The sequence below is a fragment of the Ursus maritimus genome, unplaced genomic scaffold, assembly GCF_017311325.1.
Source record: "Ursus maritimus isolate PB19 unplaced genomic scaffold, ASM1731132v1 scaffold_29, whole genome shotgun sequence".
Lineage (NCBI taxonomy): Eukaryota > Metazoa > Chordata > Mammalia > Carnivora > Ursidae > Ursus > Ursus maritimus.
This window is the reverse complement of record NW_024425452.1, coordinates 9,122,884-9,142,296: the sequence shown is the minus strand read 5'-3', so window position 1 is coordinate 9,142,296 and position 19,413 is coordinate 9,122,884. Positions and strand designations below refer to the sequence as shown.

At 40.8% G+C, this 19,413-nt stretch overlaps 1 pseudogene; it reads right to left on the bottom strand.

Annotated features, from left to right (window-relative positions):
* Nucleotides 1-848: 848 nt before the first annotated feature.
* On the bottom strand, nt 849-5,053 carry LOC103664130 (annotated as a pseudogene).
* Between the last annotated feature and the right edge of the window lie 14,360 nt (nt 5,054-19,413).

The following is a 19,413-nucleotide window of genomic DNA, read 5'->3' as shown; positions in this document are numbered from 1 at the left end:
TCCTCCTCCCCGTCTTCAGTCATTTAAACATGCCTTATTTTATAGGACGAGCATGTGATTTATTGTCCAAACTACAACACCTTAGAGGGTGGAAGGAGCTCTACGTATAATTATGCTGGGGAACATGGGTAAGTTGAGGCAGTCCCAGGCTCACTTAGAGCATGTTGTCACCTGATGTGTAGTGAAAGACCTCACTCTGCACTCACTCATTTGGAAATACGTTTTGCTTGTTTTCTTTTTTAACAGAAGATAAATTTGTATTTATCTCACACTTGTAGGCAAGAATACATGTATATATATATGCTGTTCCAAGTTTTTTTTTTTTATTTCAAGATACTTTATTCTAAAAACAGGTCAGAACCCGAAGCTTGTGGCCCATTCTGCCAGTGTACAAACTACAAATGCTTGCTCAGAAGCTGAGGGGCACTCCTTGGTAGCATGTTTGAAAAGTGAATAAAAATCCATATGAAACAGGGGCGCACGGGTGGCGCAGTCGTTAAGCGTCTGCCTTCGGCTCAGAGCGTGATCCTGGCGTTCCAGGATCGAGCCCCACATCAGGCTCCTCCACTATGAGCCTGCTTCTTCCTCTCCCACTCCCCCTGCTTGTGTTCCCTCTCTCGCTGGCTGTCTCTCTCCGTCACATAGATAGATAAAATCTTTTAAAAAAAATCCATACGAAACAAATATTCAAATAGTTCCCATAGGAACACAGATAAGTGGCCCCATCTCCTCGTGTTCCATATTATTGCATCTGTGCCAACCCTATTTACAAAGACATTTCAAGAAAACTAGCAGTACTTAAATTAAACGGTCCCCCCCAAATTCCGTAATTCAAGCTAACCTGGCGGTTAACAGCTGTAGGAGTGGTACCTACACGGTAATGCTCGCTGAAGCAAGGCAGCAGGGGACACTTCACCCCACTTCATCCCATTCTCCCAGGGGGAGCACAGGATACAGGCAGGGGGCTGCCGTCCTGCTCCTCTCCTTCCAGCAGGAAGTCATGGCCCTGGACCTGCGTGTGAGTTGCCATGTTGGCCCCGCGTGTGAGTTGCCATGTTGGCCCCAACGTCACATAGTGGATCATCAGCCTCTGGAACCCTTTGAAAGTAGAAGCAGCGGCAGCAGTGGAAGCACCCGTGTTTTCAAAGAGCGTCCACTCCCCCACATGCATCTTGGGCAAGTCACTACACTCAACAGTGCAATTGAGGCTGTCACATGTTGGTCCCCATATGCTGGTCAAATAACACTTCTAATCTGGTTTGGGTCTCTTCTGCACGAGGGGCTTCATGTGTACATGATCATAAATGATGCAATTAAATGATCCATATACCCCATCATTCACGTAATACCTAAAGGTTTGTTCACTCGACTGGTCGTCATCATTAGAGCCGGTCTGTTCCTTTACTATGAGGTTTTTTTGGTGGTGCTGTTAACTGCAAGTGTGAAAGCTGATGCAACATATTATCTGCTGGGCTCAGCTATGATTCTCATTCCCAAGTGTGCTGGAAAACACTTGTCCAGTGCTGGGTTGATAACACTGGTGATCTCTTCAAATTTAAGCTTTACGTCTTCAGATCCAAGAAAGCCACCTTTGATATCAAGCAGATACCGTGTTGAAACCCGCCTCAGCTCCCATGACAAAGACACAGCCAGTATCAGAGATGGTGTGCACGAGGGTCTCTGTACAGCCACTTCCCACATGGAAGCTGACACCGATGATATCAATATATAGCTCTTTTGCAGCAAAAAAGAACCCTCCTGGTTTTGAGCGTGGCACCAAATTTAACACTGAGGCAACAAACTGCTTTGAAATCATCAGTGGCAGTCCGCAAAACCAGCTTCGCCTTTGGATGTGCCCTGGCAACTTTGATCAGTTGGACTTCACGATCAGAAGTTATCATCTGGACTGCATTATTGACAGCGTCCTTAATCTGAGACACTTGCTGGGATTTGCATAGATAATCCTTTCTGGAGGCAGCCGTAGACTCGGCACCAATTGTATTTCAGTCTTGCTGGTGAAGTCAAATCCTGTCCCAATGGCAGCTAGGGTCTTCGCTGTGCTTTGGTGTTCATTGCATTTGACGGCATCAAAGGGGGTGACCTGAGGAAGGGCTTTGAATCATCTCGGATGTTTCTTTAGAATGTCTCCCCGGTCTGCAACATAGAAGGCATCCTTATCACCAGAAGACGAAACTTCTTTAATATTTTGGGCCAGGCTGTCCTTGGCAGTAAAGTCTTCAGAGAGGAAATGGCAGTCAAACTCTGTATTAACTAAAATTGTTCATGGTTTCTTGGTGTTTCCATGGAAAACAGATGGAAATTAGAGAAATTATGGCCAGCATTTCACAAAGGCAATTCCCGGGAATTCCAGGTCCCACTGAAGATGCGTGTGCCCTCGGTGCAGCAGTGGAGATGTTCTCATGAGCACAGAATCTGCTGTCTTAGAGCACACGGGGCGCCGAGGGCCAGCCCCATGGAGAGTGTGCAGGCAGGCCTGCTGCACCGCCACCCTGGTCAGCCGCCCCCCCTGCGGCCCCGCTCCCTTACCCGGGGGCCGCCAGCTGGGAGATCTGGCTTAGAGGCCAGTGGGCACTGACCTGTTGTTCCCTCAGAACAGAGCCAAGATAACTGATGCACACAAGAAATGAACCCTAGCTGTCCTAGTAGGCTGTGTTGTTTTTCCAGCTAAACTAAAGTGGACTGCATCATGCAATTTACCTTTTATATAAAATGTCTACATTTTAAAGATTTTGTGGTCTCTATATCATGTTTTTGGATTCTTACAGCTCCCTCCCCCAAGAGTGCCTATTACTGTGTTAGGCATATAAATGTTGCCTCCTCCTCCAAGATACATTAAAGAAATAATTCATGCCAGAGTGCTTAGTATCATGGAAATGTGCAAGGGGGTCTGTCTGCCTTTCAGGGCTTGCGGTTTCTAAAACAGATTCTCCCAGGCAAATTCTCTTTTCCGAATCTTTTTTTCACATTCCCTTTCCATTCTGCTTCTCTGCTAACCAGCCAACCACACTGACCCCAACATCCTCAACAGTATTGGCTCTTGAAAACATAACAACTGTCCTATTAATTGGAATTCTGATTTCAGGGAACATACAGTGTCAATTTAACAACTTAAAAAGCTAGAGTCTTGCAAAGTGTCACCAGGAGAATGACAGAGAGGCACCTGTTCCTGGCCCAGGAGAGAAGTCCTGAATACCACAGTCTTGCCCCACCTCACCCTCTCGGGGAGTTACCTTTGCCAGCAGCACGAACCAAGTCATAGCCATTAAAGAACAAACAACTGTGTGAGAAAAGCAAGCTGAGAGAGAGGAAAACAATGCTATCTACCTTAACCCACAGGAGGGTTCTTCAAGAACATTTGAGTTGCATGGAAGGTTGACCCTCAAACGGTTGCCTAGGTCAGCAGGACCTGAGGCGGTCCCAGGGGTGAAGACTGGTCAGGTAAGTTAAAGCTGCCTTCAGGGCACTTTCAACTTAGGCACCAATTTCCTCAAGACTGAGGATAGGACAGCCACACTGTTGGAGTTCAACTTTCTCCTTCACTCCCCCCCCCCCCACCCCGGCTCCTGTTTCCTTTGTTCCTGTGAGTCCAGTGTATCCAAGAGTGACTTCCAATGGCAGGGAAAATTCTTTATAAGGATGTTGCCTCCTGGTCTGATCTGGACTTCACTTTTTAGCAGTCCTAACTCATTTTCTAGGCTCCAGGCATGACTGCGCAGAATTTTTTTAAAACACATTTTTACTTCCAACCCCCTAAGTTCTAGGTTCCCTTTCACCATGAATTCTCCAGACCTTTTCTCAGTACCAAGTTAGGTGTCGGGGCACAGTTGCTGTTTCTCGTTACCGTTTTATTTCCCAGCTTTCAGCTTGCCTCTTGTTGGTTTTCTTCCAGATATCCTTGAAACTGCCTTATGTCTCTTTGGGCTGATCTCATTCCTGGCTTGACAAATTCAAAACACGGTGGTTTGTTTTTTTTTTCCCCAGACAGAAATTGTTCTACTTTTATTAATTGTCAAACTAGGATATTAATGGAAATACTCTTTATTTCATGTATACTACATTATAATATTATATATATCATACTATTTATGTATATATATTTTAATCTCATGTTTCCATCATTGAAGAACAAAAATACTCTGTGGTTTTACTTCTACTACCATTAACAAGGCTAATCAGAACTTTGCCTTGAATAAGATTTGGTGATCTTACGTACTCGCTAGATCTCTGCTGAATTTGAAAGTCATTAATCATTTTTTTTTCCTTAGAAATTTTCCACTTTTTGGCTTTTATGACACTGCCATTTGCTGATTCCCTTCATAATCCTCTGGCTATTTTTCCTTTATCCGATGGCTTCTTTTTCTCAACGTATTTCACAGTTCTGTCCTTGGGCCCTGTGCTTCTCACTCTATACAACAGAATAACGTATTCTGCAGCGGTCAGACAAAAACTGCTTCTAGGTCAGTTACCCAGGAAAATCTTCTAAGAAGGTACCACACTGGAAGCCAGTATAGCATATATTATCTTTTCCTCTAATATTGAAACTCCAGTTCCGACTGAGGTTCAGATGTAGTTGTGTTTACCCTCAAGGACCATGCCGTATGACACGTAAGTAATTTTAAAGATAAGCATCCTTTCTAACAAGGCAGGATATCTATCACAGCTCAGGAATATGGGGACTGAGACTGAAGGAGGGTATATTTCTTTTGGAATGGCAGGTGGAGTCGCTGCACTTACTGACTTGTGATCTGTTTTGCAAAGCATGTGCAGTTCAACTTGTAGGAGTGAAATGTGTATGTGATCAAGCTTTGTTACTCTCCTAGGGTGATCCTGTCTGTGCTCACCATTTCATGTGCCATCTCTGTGTATATGTGTGTATATATGTGGAAGCTGTTAGTATTAATATTAGTATTAATTTAATTTTATTTTCCTGACTGACTATGGTAGGTTCCGAGGCCACGAAAACATGGGAATCAGTTATGGCTAACTGCTCCTTGATACATGTAATTTTCCCATTCTTTCAACAATTATTCATTCAACTCACTGTGTAGCAGACTCTATGTTAGGTATTAGTGATACTAGGGCAAATAAGCAATTCCTGCTTAACAGACTCTTATAAAGAGTGGTGAGTGCATTCATTCATTTTGATTGATTAATTTACTATGTATTAGGTATTGTGTAGCAACCTGTCAATATAAAGAAGTGTAGTTCCTGATTTCTGGGGGCTCCCAATTTAGGGTTAGTACAGGAACAGAAAGAAATAGACACATAAGATGGTCATTATGATACAGTAGAGCCATGCTGATAGTTACGCGGTATTAGAGAAGGACAATATTATTGCAATAAACTAACCTGTATCAGGGAGAAGTAAAATGAAATCTTGACCCAAGATTTCTCTTATTTGTGTAATATAACTATTGATATCATTGATTTGTTCTTTCAGGACTGGTCACTTCTAAAAGAAAACCACTGCAGAGGATTTGGTGCCTGGTGGATGACTTTATACAAGAAGTAGCACTTTGTTTGGGGCTTGAATACCATTGTTATTTTAAATGTGGGGACACAGTTAGGAACAGTGGGCACTGTAGCCTGGAGGACGACTACATAAAACATAAAGCCAAAACATAAAGTAGAAATCATAAGCCATAACATAAAGCTAAGTAACATGAGTAATGTATGTTATTAATAAGGTGAATCATGGCTTCCCTGACTGCACAAGGGCTGTGTGTGATGGGGAAGGTAAAAACAAGGTGGGGTGGTTGCAATGAGGATAGCTTATGGGATTACTTATAGCGTAAGCTGGTAGAAGAGTATGTACTTGGTGCAATATCCAGTTTTCCATCCATTGCCCCATCCCAGAAGTTTTTACCAAGTGCTTACATTGTACTTATGATGCGGTGTTCTGAAAATATGTTAAAGAAGAACAAAGAAAGAAAAAAAGACAGGATTTGCTTCCAAATGTATAGTTTATCTATTTTTTTTTGAATATTTTTTTATTATAGTATGTTAGTCACCGTACAGTACATCCCTGGTTTTTGATGTAAAGTTCGATGATTCATTAGTTGCATATAACACCCAGTGCACCATGCAATACATGCCCTCCTTACTACCCATCACCAGTCTATCCCATTCCCCCACCCCCCTCCCCTCTGAGGCCCTCAGTTTGTTTCTCAGAGTCCATAGTCTCTCATGCTTCATTCCCCCTTCTGATTACCCCCCCCTTTCTTTATCCCTTTCTTCTCCTACCGATCTTCCTAGTTCTTATGTTCCATAGATGAGAGAAACCATATGATAATTGTCTTTCTCTGCTTGACTTAGCAAATGTATAGTTTAATTTAAAAATGGAGAAGCAAAGTAAGAAATACAATGCAATCTTGTAACTGGTATAACATGAAAATATACAAAGAAAAATTTCAGGAATCTGCCTGGGAGAGTTAAGGAAAGCTGTACCTATTTGGTCACCTTGAATCATATAACGAAGGAGGGGTAAGTAAGATGTTAAGGTTGAGGGCTGCAGACAGAAGGAACAACAAAGACTGAAAGGGATATCACAGAGTGACTTTCTGGGAGAAACTGTGTATAGTTCTAAAACGCTACAATTTAAAATGTTTCTCTCTTTGGAAAGAGAAAGGGATCAGTGCGGGTGGGAAGTGAAAATGATCAGGGGCTGTTGAGCTTTATCCTCCAGCTTTGCTGTGCTCTGGATGGGATTAACGTGGTGGATTATTCCACTCAAATGTGTACTTTACAGATTTAACTATAGACAAAATGTGGAAGGTATTTTGTAGTGATAACGCTAGAAATGAAGCCTGTCTGCAGGGGGACTAGTTAGGAGGCTCTGTACCAAGTGTGGTAGCAGAAACGGAGATGTAAGAGACATAAAGTAAGTAACCAGACTTGAAGACTGAACATATATCTAGGATTTGGAAGTAGAGGGCACACAAGAAACTCACATAGTTTCTGTCATAGGTAACTAAGTAGATAGTGGCACCACTGGCTAGCCTAACAAGTGATCTAGCCAGGCTGCATCAGGGACTCCAAAGCTATGAAGTTACAGGATACCTCTTCCCCATAAATGTATTTGGTGTGAGTGGATAGGCAGAGATAGGGCTATTTCCCTGATTGGAGAGACAAGATCTGGAGCTGTGTCTTCCAAAAAGAGAATAATGAATCATCGAGCCTTACATCGAAAACCGGGGATGTACTGTATGGTGACTAACATAATATAATAAAAAATTATTATATAAAAAAAAAAGAATAAGAAGTTAAGGGCAGTGAAGAAGATGGCATGAAGCTGAGACCACTGGAAGAGATTGCAAGTATTTATGACTATATTCTCCGTGCCTATTACAAATTCAAGAAGACCTAGGAGAGCAATAGTGAGGAGATTCAACCACAGATTTGGAAAACCCATTCCTCCCTACAGAAAAAGATAAGCAATAGGTCTTTATATAATTTTTTAAAATATTTATTTATTTGAGAGAGGGAGAGAGAGAGAGAGACAGCGCACGTGAGCACCAGTGGGGGAAGGGGCAGAGGGAGAGAATCCCAGGCAGATTCCCTGCTGAATGGGGAGCCCAACATAGGGTCTCATCTTAGGACCCAAGAGATCATGACCTGAGCTGAAATCACTAGTTGGACACTCAACTGACTGAGCCACCCACGCACCCCAGGCTTAGTAAATTTTATAAGCATGAATTTTTCAAAATATTTGTTGATATTTAGAGTATACAAATTTTTAATTATTCCATTTTATAAAGAACAGCTGCCTTTTTCCAAACGTGGCTTTGCAACAAGAATTTTCATTCAGATTCTGAAGAGATACTCTGAAATATTCGATATGATTTGATTTTATAGGGAAATTGTAAAAATAGGCAAAAGATGCAGATGTGTACACAAGAAATAATTCATCCCAGTATATTTAAAGAAAAGAACTCCCATGAATCACCATCATTTATCTTCTGTTAATAAGAAGTCAAACATGGAGAAAGGCTTTGAATTTGATATGCATTTAAATTGCAAAAAGAATTTGAGCTTGTTTTTATTTGAAATGTAGAAATGTGTTTTTGTTTTTGTAGAGTGAGTTATGTACTTTTTTGATGTTTTCAAGGTTTTATTAAAACATGAAACAAAAACAATCATCAATGCAATTAGGGAAAAGTCTTTGCTCCGAACATCTGTTGGTTTTGCCAGTCAGCATCCATACAACCTTTTTTGGTAAAAATTTCCTTTGGGAAACTGCCCTTCCTTTTACTTTTGACAGTAAGATTGAATGGTACTAAACCACATCTTGCTCTCAGGATGTGTCCTGATTGGAATAATGAAATCAGCAGAACGCATCAGTAGAGCCCTGAATACAGTGATCAATCCGTTCACCAATGAGGAGGCTCCCGCTCCAAAAGCAGAGCAGATCAGCTGGATCTTTGTGACAATGTTGAGTTCCGTTTTCCTGTGTTTCCTAATATGTTAGCTAATATGTTAGCTAATTTAGGTAAGAATCAACCTTCTGTTGGTACTTCATGGGAGTCATGGAGACATAAGTAACTTCCAAGTTTAATAACTCATGGTAGTTTATCCACTAATTCAGACATATCATGCCCATAATTATCAGATCACTAAGATTCTGAATATGAAAGAATTATTAGGGGTGCCATCTTAATACTGTAATTGAGGTTATTAATGGGAGTGCTTTTATAGGAAATTTGATTGAATTAAGCTATATTCAGTTTGTAAGAGGGAGGAAGAGTCAGCATGTGTCTTTGAATATATAACTAAAGCCCTGCAACTTTGAAAGCTGATGTACTCTACTTTAGAGAATTTCCTGTGTCAGGACACCTGGGTGGCTCGATCGGTTAAGCATCTGCCTTTGGCTCAGGTTGTGATCTTGGGGTCCTGGGATCAAGCCCCGCATCAGGCTCCCTGCTCAGTGCGGAGTCTGCTTCTCCTTCTCCCTCTGCCCCTCACCACCTTTCTGTTTGTGCTCTCCGTTCCTGCTGTGCTCTCTGTTCTCTCTCATGCTCTCTCACTCTCAAATAAATAAAATCTTAAAAAAAAGAAAAAATTTCCTGTGTCTAATTTTACAATTTTCCCAACTGTCAAGACATAGGAAGTGGAGCAAAAAAGGGTGAATGTCATGACTTTTTATAAAGTCCCTTTCTTGCTCAAAAGAACAAAATAAAGAACTAATCATTTAGAGTCATATGACAGGAGAACTCAGGAAGGGTCAAGAGTAATAGATCCTTATAGAACTTTAGATGAGTGTTCCATCTCATTGGCTCTAAAGTGTTTACATAGAGTGAGCATGAGTTTTATCCCAAGTTAGAAAGATACTTGTGACTCATTTCTGGGATATCAGAGGCTTCTGTGTATTTAGACCATTGGGTGGTTATGTTGGGGCAGCTCTGCTGGGCAGTGTGCTTGGGTCATAGACAGCAGTAGAATGTGTGGTAATGTCAGGAGGAGAAGTAAGACACAGAATTTTCAGAAACAAATCATTGACTATCATATACCAGGCAGCAAAGATACAAAGTCAATTCCAAAGTCATGTTTCATCTGGAAACTGTACCCAGGTCTATTACCTGAGAACAGTGACTCTTGATCTATCAGACTTAACCTCCCCTTTTCATAATAAATGTTTTGTAATCTTCTCTTTGCTGTCCTTGAATGAAAATCATAGAGAATATAAATTAACTATGCATGTAATTAAAGGATGATGGTGTAACTGTAATATCCAAGAAAAATTATACAAAAATAATATATATATTTTTCAATATATGAAGGCTTAGACTCCACTGCCCTACATGATACAGTGAGGTAGTCAAATGCTACATCTGTACATAGAATCGTGAATACAGAAGCTACAGAGAAAGGTAATGATGTGATTTATTGGTAACTGACATATCAGACTAGTGATGCGCTCTTCAAAACACTGAATAACTCTAGAGAATTTTCAAACCAGACAAAGTTTAATCTTTGCTGGATTTGCATTCTTGGAAAATTTAAGATATTAAAATCCAGGGGCGCCTGGGTGGCACAGCGGTTAAGCGTCTGCCTTTGGCTCAGGGCGTGATCCCGGCGTTATGGGATCGAGCCCCACATCAGGCTCCTCTGCTATGAGCCTGCTTCTTCCTCTCCCACTTCCCCTGCTTGTGTTCCCTCTCTCGCTGGCTGTCTCTCTCTCTGTCAAATAAATAAATAAATAAAATCTTAAAAAAAAAAAGATTTTAAAATCCAGTATATTAAAGTTGCAAAAATTTTATATTTACAAATGAAAGGGAATTAGGTTCTAGATACACATATTCATAAAATGATTTTACCCTGGTCCATTATATGTGATTTGTAACAGATGCCGGACAAATTATCTTTGTGTAAACGCATTGTACCCGCCCGCTGCCAGTAGCATCCCATAATCATTGTGATAACCCCAAAACACCCCTAACCTGTTTCAAAACTGCCCATAGATAGCTGTAGTGTTCCCTTTGATAATCAGTGCTTTACAAGTTCATAGTGACCCAAACCATAAATCACGATGAAGGGCAAAACTGTACATAAACTGTATTATGCACAAGGCCAAGTGGGAATGCAGAATAAGGATTTTGCTTGGCTAGTTCACAAACATATAATTGTACATGGATACGTATAAACTGTATACGGACAGATATCAATGTATCCATATAATATACCATTTAAATGATTCCCATATAAATATACATACCTTGTCCCTAAAAGAAGTTTTTATTTTCTTACTCCAAAATAAAAGAATCAAATGAGAAGTAAATAGTAAGTACTTAAGGTCATACTTGGCATTTCAAAGAAAAATTTTATTTTGAAACTAAAGTGTCTCTTCTCTTTGCGTGTTTTATGTTTGGTGTAGGGCCTGGAGTATGGTTGGATTCAAACATACAACTCCAGGAATGGCTTTTATTTTGGAAGTGGGTTGTACAGAGTCCATTACTGCCCGTGTGGTATGCCAGCCCGATCAATAGCCTGATGAGGCATGTGTGGCCTGCACTGCCCAGCCCCACTATTTTCAACCTAATTAGCAGCTGCTCAAAGATGGGAAACAGGTGCAGATCCAGGGCCAGACCAGGGAAGTCTGCCTGTAATTAACAAGGAAAAAAGGGTCAGATATTGGGAAGAATATCAAATCGGCCCACTGGGGTTAGCATGCTGGCCTCAAAGGCATAGTCACCTGAGATCTTAAGCATGCTAATGTAAATTATGCAAGCTTTCAAACAACGTGGCTGCATAATCAGTTGGCAGAGAGGAAAATGATTTTTTCTTTCTTTCTTTCTTTTTTTTTAATAGAGTAGGAAAAAAGGGCATCTACAAACTTATTTTTTTCTCACCATGTTGTGGACTTGCCCATCCCGTAGTGACATTTTCTGAGAAGCAATCATGAGTCCTTAAAAGAAGTTGTTAACCAATTACAACTCTTGTAGAAATAGGTGAAGTTTGGAGGAAAATCTAATAAGCAGGTTGTTGAGAGAATTATGGGTTAACAGATATTGGGAAGCAGACACCGTATGCACATGTGGTTCTGTCTAGTAAATTGATTTTGGTCGTTGGCAACTTTTTGAATCACTCCATAAAGTGAGGTCCATTTAAGATTCAAAGGACTTGCCAAGGGCCAGGCTAAGTTTGGAGAAGGAGGAAGAGCAAATTTTTGAGCAAAAAATGAAGGACAGGTCGCACGCCTAGTTCACATTCTGGCTTTCATAGTCAAGCTGTCAGTACTAAAGCATTCTTTCTATTCCAATTCATGAAGCTTACAGTTCACTCTAGGCTGAGAAGACTTTACTCCTTACCCTTTTTAGCATTTAGCATTTAGTCTCCCCTAAACTGTCACCTACCTGGTGCCAGATTTCCTAGGCTCAAAGGGAGTTTTATATTTCTGGTTGAGCAATTGGTGGCAGTCCCATTCAACCTAGCCAAATTCACATCATGGTAAAGAAAAATCCCTAAACCTCAATACTTACCAAAGGTTTGTTTCTGGCTCTCAGTGCATGTCTTGTGGATTGACTATGGCTTCGTATTGACTTCATTACAAATCTTCAGTGGAAGGAACAGAGTCTCTCTGGGGCATGGCCTATCTTTGTGACAGAGAGGATACGACATGGCAGAACCTTGGAAGTGGTTTTCATCCTTTCCACTTACACATCGCTTGATTTCCTATGACATCAATGAGGTGGGATGTATGCTCCTCCCTTGAGGAGGGGTGGTAAGTACTTTGGATAATGATAAAATCAACTACAGTGAGTTGAACTAAATCTATATACATTTTTAGAGAGCTAGTCCTTATTGTGGTGTGAATACAAGTACCAATGTGTCTAAAACAGTGAATATTTTAAAATCAGAGTCATATGAAATGATACTAGCTGCCTTATTTTTGTTTTCAAATATGCACTATGTGCCAGGCACTTTATAATTTTATCTTTCATGCCTTGGAATCTTGGAGTTATCCCCATTTTATCGAAACTGTGGCTCAGAAACTTTCAGTGACTTGCTCAAGTCTCTTTAGCTAAAAAAGTGGTAGCATGGGGGTTCTACCCCAGCCCTGTCATCAAACACACTCTTCTGAACGTACCACGCGGCCTCAGAAGATGTGGCAGGTCTGGCAGGCACCTTATCTCATGGGCTCATAACACAATCTGTTGCATCTGTCGCATTCTGATTGCAAGATGACTGGGGGCATGAGAGGGTGCCTGTGTGGTCTGGAGAGCATCCGGCAGGAGCTCTGGGCTCAGTGCAGTGAGCTTCAGTACTAAGCAGAGGACACACACTTTCAAGATTGAAGTCAAGGTGACTGAAATCTTTTTAGGGTCCCTTCACTCCAGTATCTTTATATTAGGGTTCCTCAATTTTACATTGTTGTATTTTTTTGCACTGGATAGTTTTTTGCTATCTCTCTGTACGTGTATGTGGGCTGTTCTTAGGATGTTTAGAAGCATGTCCAGCCTCTCCTTACTAGATGTCCCAATGACAACTTTCCCCTAATGGTGAAAAACAAAAATTGCCAGATGTCCTTGGGGTGTGTGTGTGTGTGTATGTGTGTGTATGTGTACAGAAACACCCCTAGTTATAGGAACCACTGCTTTACATCCAAATGATAAGTGTGGCATAGAATTCAAAGTAATATTACTGATACTGAACTCAATTTTATATGAAATCTAATCCTCTTGTATAGTATGATAATTATCCATTCTTTAAACAGCAGTAATTGATCACTTATTACGTTCAGGTACTCTGCTAGCTTGGATGGGGGAAGAGGTAATACGATAATGAGCGAGACCAGTCAGGTCTTCACTAGATGATGTGCTTTGTAATTCTGCATTTATAAAGGAGCTAAGAAAAATAATGAAAAGTTAGATTGAAGTTCTTTACATGGACAAGAAAAGACCGAGGGTTTTTAAATATAGCAAAATACGGTGAAGAATTTTGGGGATTTGATAGGAAAGAATGCAGGAAAGAAAATAATGCAGTTAACCATCCCTCTCTCTCCCCAGGATCAACTCTGACCACCTGTTTTTGAGACACATCTCAGAGCCTAAAATGTCTTTAAATAAATCCCCTGCTCTCAACAGATTCAGGGCTTTATGATGCTAAATTGAGAAAGAACTTTAGCCCCATCTAAACCCTGGGGCTGAGACCTGCCGGGAAAGATGGTAAGATGAATGAAAAAGTCTCTTCTTAGTCTTAGGAAGATAATGAATCTTCTTCATTAGCGTCCTATCATTTGCTTATGATACTAATTATATCTTAAACAGGCGTGCTCTGGAACTTGTTTTAGTTGGAGACCAAGGCCCATGAAACATTAAGAACCATATCTGACTGCATTACCTTGCATGTCGGAGCCGCTTTATGAATACTGGTTGGTTGAGAGATTGATCCTACAGAAATTGAAGTCCCATATATGGTTAAGGTTGCTCTCGTGGTCTAAAATTCCTGTTGTGATGCTTGTTTTTGTTTAAGTCCAAGGCATTATTTTTAACTACAAGACATTCAAATTTAATAGTTGGGTGAGCAAGGAAATAAGCCATTTTATCTCTATTTAACAGATGAAAAAACTTAAGTCTAGACACTACAGTGTTTTATTTAAAGTCACATGGTAAGTAAATTTAAGCTGAGACTCTGTTTCTAGGAAATCATGAATTACCCAACCACAACCACTTTCTTAGCCTTATATCTAACAAACACCAGGCTAAAACATGTCCCCTGTAGATCTAAAATGGCAGCATGGGGCCCTACGTCCTAGTACATATTGTTAAGACTGGGGGAAAATGGCCATATCTTATAAATTAGAAGGAAATAGAGTCGCATCATTAGATATTTCAGTCAAGTTCAACAGCTGGCCTCAATTCTTCTTTTAAAATGCAGAGTCTCAAAATAGACAGGCTAAGATTTATAAAAATAGATTTGTCTGTCACTTCTCATTTTACATTTTGCAAACAAGTTGTGCTTCCATGAAAATTTGCAGATAGATTGAGCATCTGGCAAAAGGAAGATTGTCATGATTTTCATGGTTTGGATTCACACTACAAAAGATAATTGGTAAAGATAATCTTTTGTTTGAATAGCCTAAGTGATTTTACCTCACTAACCCTGACGACAGATGGTGAATATAGTTATTATCAATTCATTTTTGTGAAAGGAAGGGGACTGAAGGACCAAAGCACAGAAACCCTCCTCACTGTAGCATTGTGGAATGAGGTTCTAGCCTAGGTTTGCAAGCCTAGGTTTGTCACTCACTGGCTTTGTGAGTTGGACCTGTCTCTGAATAGCTGGAGTTTTCTGTCCTCAGCTGCAATAGGACAGAGTCGATTAGACCTCCCTCTACTCAAAGTGTGGTCCACGGACCAGCAACGTTGTCACTACCTGGAAGCTCATTAGACTCTCAGGTCTCACCGCAAACCTACGGAATCAGAATGCACATTTGAAATAGATCCCAGTGATTTCTGTGAACACTGCCCCTCCAGAAGCCCTGGGTTTAAGGCGCTTAAGGCTTCCTTCTAGTCGAAACACTTTTATTTTGAGCACAGGGATAGTGGTGACTGGCTACCACCCTAGTAGAGTCCTTGGCATAGGACACAGTATGGGATGAATAGACAACTGAAAGGGAAAGGTATTGTCAACCAGTCAAACTTCAAAGACGAGTCATTTTGACCAACAAGTGCTTGAAATCTCAGAAAGCTCCTTTTGTAAGTTGTGCCAATTGTTTCCCCCACATAGAAGCACGAGAAGCCTGTGTTCTCATATACATTTCTTCCTTTTAAACAAAAGGATTTTACTTTCACATTAAAAAAATAGTTGCTCCTCACCTGGATGGCTCAGTAGGTTAAGCATCTGCTTTTGGCTTGGGTCCTGATCTCAGGGTCCTGGGATCAAGCCCCGGGTCAGGCACCCTGCTCAGTGGGGAGTCTGCTTTTCGCTCTGCCTCTCTCTCTGCCCCTCTCCCCCTGCTCATGGTCTCTCTGTCTCAAATAAATAAAATCTTTAAAAAAAAATAGTTGCCCCAACCTCTCTCTGAATGTACTGATTCTAACTGGTACAAACACCAAACCAATCTGTCCTTTTCCTTGAAGCTGCTTTCTTTCCCTTTCTCAGCCCACCTGCTCGGGCATCACATTACTGCCAGGCCATTTGCACCATCTGCTCATTTAAGTGTCCGTTGATGGGAGGACAGAGGACACCTGGTGACCATGAAGTCGGCCCAATACACCGAAGGAAGTCAGCAAAGTGGTAAAAAGGCACGAAATGAAACAGACCTTGGGAATCCAGAGGGTTGAGTTTCTGAGGGAGGAGGGACGAGCAAAGCGGGTGGAGCTTCTGAGGCTCTAGGCAGTCTTAATTTCCTGACCTTTTGCTTGCTGAGCACTGCCCTGTGAAAGGAGAGACATTGCTAAGGAAGCAAGAGCACATTCATTTTCTGCCGAGCAGCTGCTTTCTGCAAAGCACATTGTACGTGGTGAGTCTGCTCTGGGTACCTGTTGGAGTAAAGGTTGGTACTTCTCTGGAGGACCACCCGTTGTCCAAGCTGCTAGCTAGGTCATTGCTTCAATTCTGCAAAGCATCCATAGTCAACTGTTCATCATTTCTGAAAGCAGATTCAAATGGGAAAACTAGATATAACCTGCAGAAATATGGCCAGAAGGCTCCTGGAAGATGAGGCCTCAGAGAACCAGGCAAAGGGCCCCAGGCCAAAGTAAGGACACACAATCCTAGACATAACTCCTAGGAGCCTCAACAGTCTGTCACATGGCTCTTTCTCGGCCCAGAGTTACTGAAAACCAACAGTCACAAGTTTAGGTCATGGTTTCAATTCTTAACAGAAATCTTTACCCGGCAGTATGCAAGTTCATGAAAAGCATTAGCAGTGGTGGGCGTGAGGGTATTTCTGTCTCTGAACCTTAACAGAATCACTTCAGAATTTTGTAAATGGTTAATCAGAGCCATGTGTACAGAAGAAGTGTAGTGATGAAGAGAGTCGTCTCTGGGAATAGAATCCTGACTTCATAATTTACTTGTATGACGACGGGAGGATTCCTGTTTTTCTGTCTTAGTTTCCTGACCTATAAAATGGGATGGTGGTGGTAACCTAACTCACAGGGCTGTTGTAAAGACCGTGTGTTCCATGGAAAGAACTAGTCTGACACATAGTTAAGTGTTAACACAGTTCGCTATTATTTGAGAAGAGAGACTGTTCTGACACTTGTTTTTTTTTCTTACCCACAGAAAATTGAAGCTGATTATGGAAACGGTTAGGATCAGTGTTCTGCGTGGATTCCAGGTGATACAACTCTTCCATCCTTCCACTTCCTGTCAGGCCTTGTTTCCCGTTACCTTAGTATTTGACTCCTAGCTCTGTCAGAGAAAATACGAGAAAAGAAATCTATCGAATGATTCTCTCCTATAGTGTCTTCCTTGTCAGCATCTGCTCCATCACTAGTGAGAAATTGATGTATTGAAGGTTCCCTCAAGCTTGTTCAAACAGGGAATTAACTTTAAATCTCAGTAATGAGAGAGGGCTTAATTGGAGCCAAAGTATCTTGATGCCCTTAGAACTAAGTCCAGGCCCTCACAATGGGGTGAGTCAAGAATCTCAAACTCAAATGCCCACAGGGGCCTGAAAGAGGGAAGTGCCATCAGCCTCTCTTCTGTTGCTCACTTTGGACAAAGATAGGGTGACAGAGAGATATGGCCCTACTTGGAGGCAGATAATTGTGTAAGAGCAGGATCAACAGCCGTACACACTCGCTCTTAGTTTGGGAGAAATTAACAAGGGGTGAGCCCTGTGGAAAAATGGCACCCATTTGAGCTCAAGAGGGAAGTTGCTGCTCGGCTCATTTGAGCCCCAAGGTTCTCTATTTTCTGATCTTTAAAGAGAAGCCTCAAATGTGGAATTTTTTTTTTCCAAGTAAAATCTCCAGATCTTTTATCAGCTGAAAATCTGAGATGTCAGAACGTGGAGGAGGACAAATAAAGCATGTTTACCAGGTGAACCTAGTCTGTTGGCTTCAAGTTTGGGTTAAGTTACATGCACTTAGATTCCTCTCTGTGCCAGCCAGTAAGGATAAGAAACTGCATGTGCCTAGTAGAGGGCTGGGTGCTGTGGGGAGAGAGAAAATCTTAATTTTGGTCAGGAGATAGGAGTCTCATGCATGAGGGCTTTTCCCCTTTTTTCCTTTAACTTTTTATTTTGAAATAATTTCAGATATACAGAAAATTTGCAAAAGTAGTGCAAAGACTCAATAGATCAGTCACCTAGATTCTCTAAATATGACTAATATTTTATCATATTTACTCTCTGAATCTCTTTGTCTTGTTCTTTCCTTATTGCTCTTTCTCCTTTTTGGGTTTATCTGTGTGTGTGTGTGTGTGTGTGTGTGTGTGTGTGAGTGTGTGCGCGTGCTTCTGTGCACTTGTGCGATTTTCCTGAAAAATTTGATAAGTTGAAGAATCAGCGTCCTTTTATTTCCAAATGGTTTCATGTATTTCCTAAAATCGAGAATATCTTCATACATACCACAGTGTAATAGTCAGATGAAGAAATTAACATTAATGCAGTGTTATTATCTGATCTTTAAAGATCATTCAAATTTCATGCCCCAATTTCTTTATAACAAAAGAAGAATTTCGGGTCCAGAATGCAACAGTATCTATGTTGTCTCTTCATAGCCTTGTTGGCGGGGGTGGGGTGGGGAAGCAGTTTCTCTTTGTCGTTCATAAGAAAAGACAAATCTCTTTTGTCTTTTATAACATTAATATTTTAGAAGAGTACAGGCGATTCCTCAATATTTTAGAAGAGAAGAGGTTATCTTTCATTTTGGGTTTGTTTAGTATTTCCTAACAATTAGATTCAGGTCATGCGTTTTTGTCAGGGATACCAAGAAGTGATGTTGAGCTCTTCTCAATGTGAGAAAGACACAATGGGAGTATTTGAGGAAGACCGTCTGTTTTGGGAAGAGAAGCATTAACTGTACAAAATGCTACAACAATAGCATTTTGCTATTTTTTTTTTATTATTTTAGCCTTGTTATTAGATGATCCTATTCAAATTCTTTCAGTCTACATAAAGTTTGCTCCTCTTCTCCCGCTCTATGTTTGTTTTCATCAAGAGATATCCAGATTCTTTGGATCCATTTGGTATTGAGATTATATATAAACCTGTTCAGTGTAATGAATCAGTAGCTAAAATGACAGCAAAATAAACCAGACGGGACTCACTATTGAATTTGGTAGCAGGAGCCTTTCCCCCTCCTTGGGCTCCCAGAAGCTTTAAATACGAAGCAAGAAGCAGACTATGGGTTATGTAGAGTGTAGAGATGCCTAATACTTCATCCTCACTTTAATGAAAGAAGTAATTCCTGGCATTTATACCATTTTGAAAAATTCTCAAAACTTTGTCATATTTATTGTTTCTTTTTTATAAGAGAAAATAGTATACAGGTGAAGATTTTAAAATATTAGCCTAAGATCGTCCTGCGCTGGAATCTTAGTTTTGTTCCTTGGAACAATCATTCTGTGGAAATGCTTTGTGAAGTTCCTAAATTTGAGTAGCACCAGAGAGCAGCAGCAAAGCATAGGCTTTTGAACTCACAGGTTCTAGTTGAAGCTTCAGATCTATCATCCAGTATTCGTGGAATCGTAGACAATTTGCTCTGTGGAGCTCAGTTTCCTCATTTGTGAAATGGAGGATTATCTTGCCGGCCTTTCACAAGGATTAACAAGATAAACAAAAGAAACTCAGTGCGCTTGGGAGATAGTACAATCCAATAAAGGTGAATTTTCTTCCATATTCCATTTTATCTAGGCACCTTCAAGGGTTACGAATTCCCACTTTGCTACAAAGTCCATTGGGAGGAATTTCAGTACCTAGTAATACTGAAAAAGATGTGG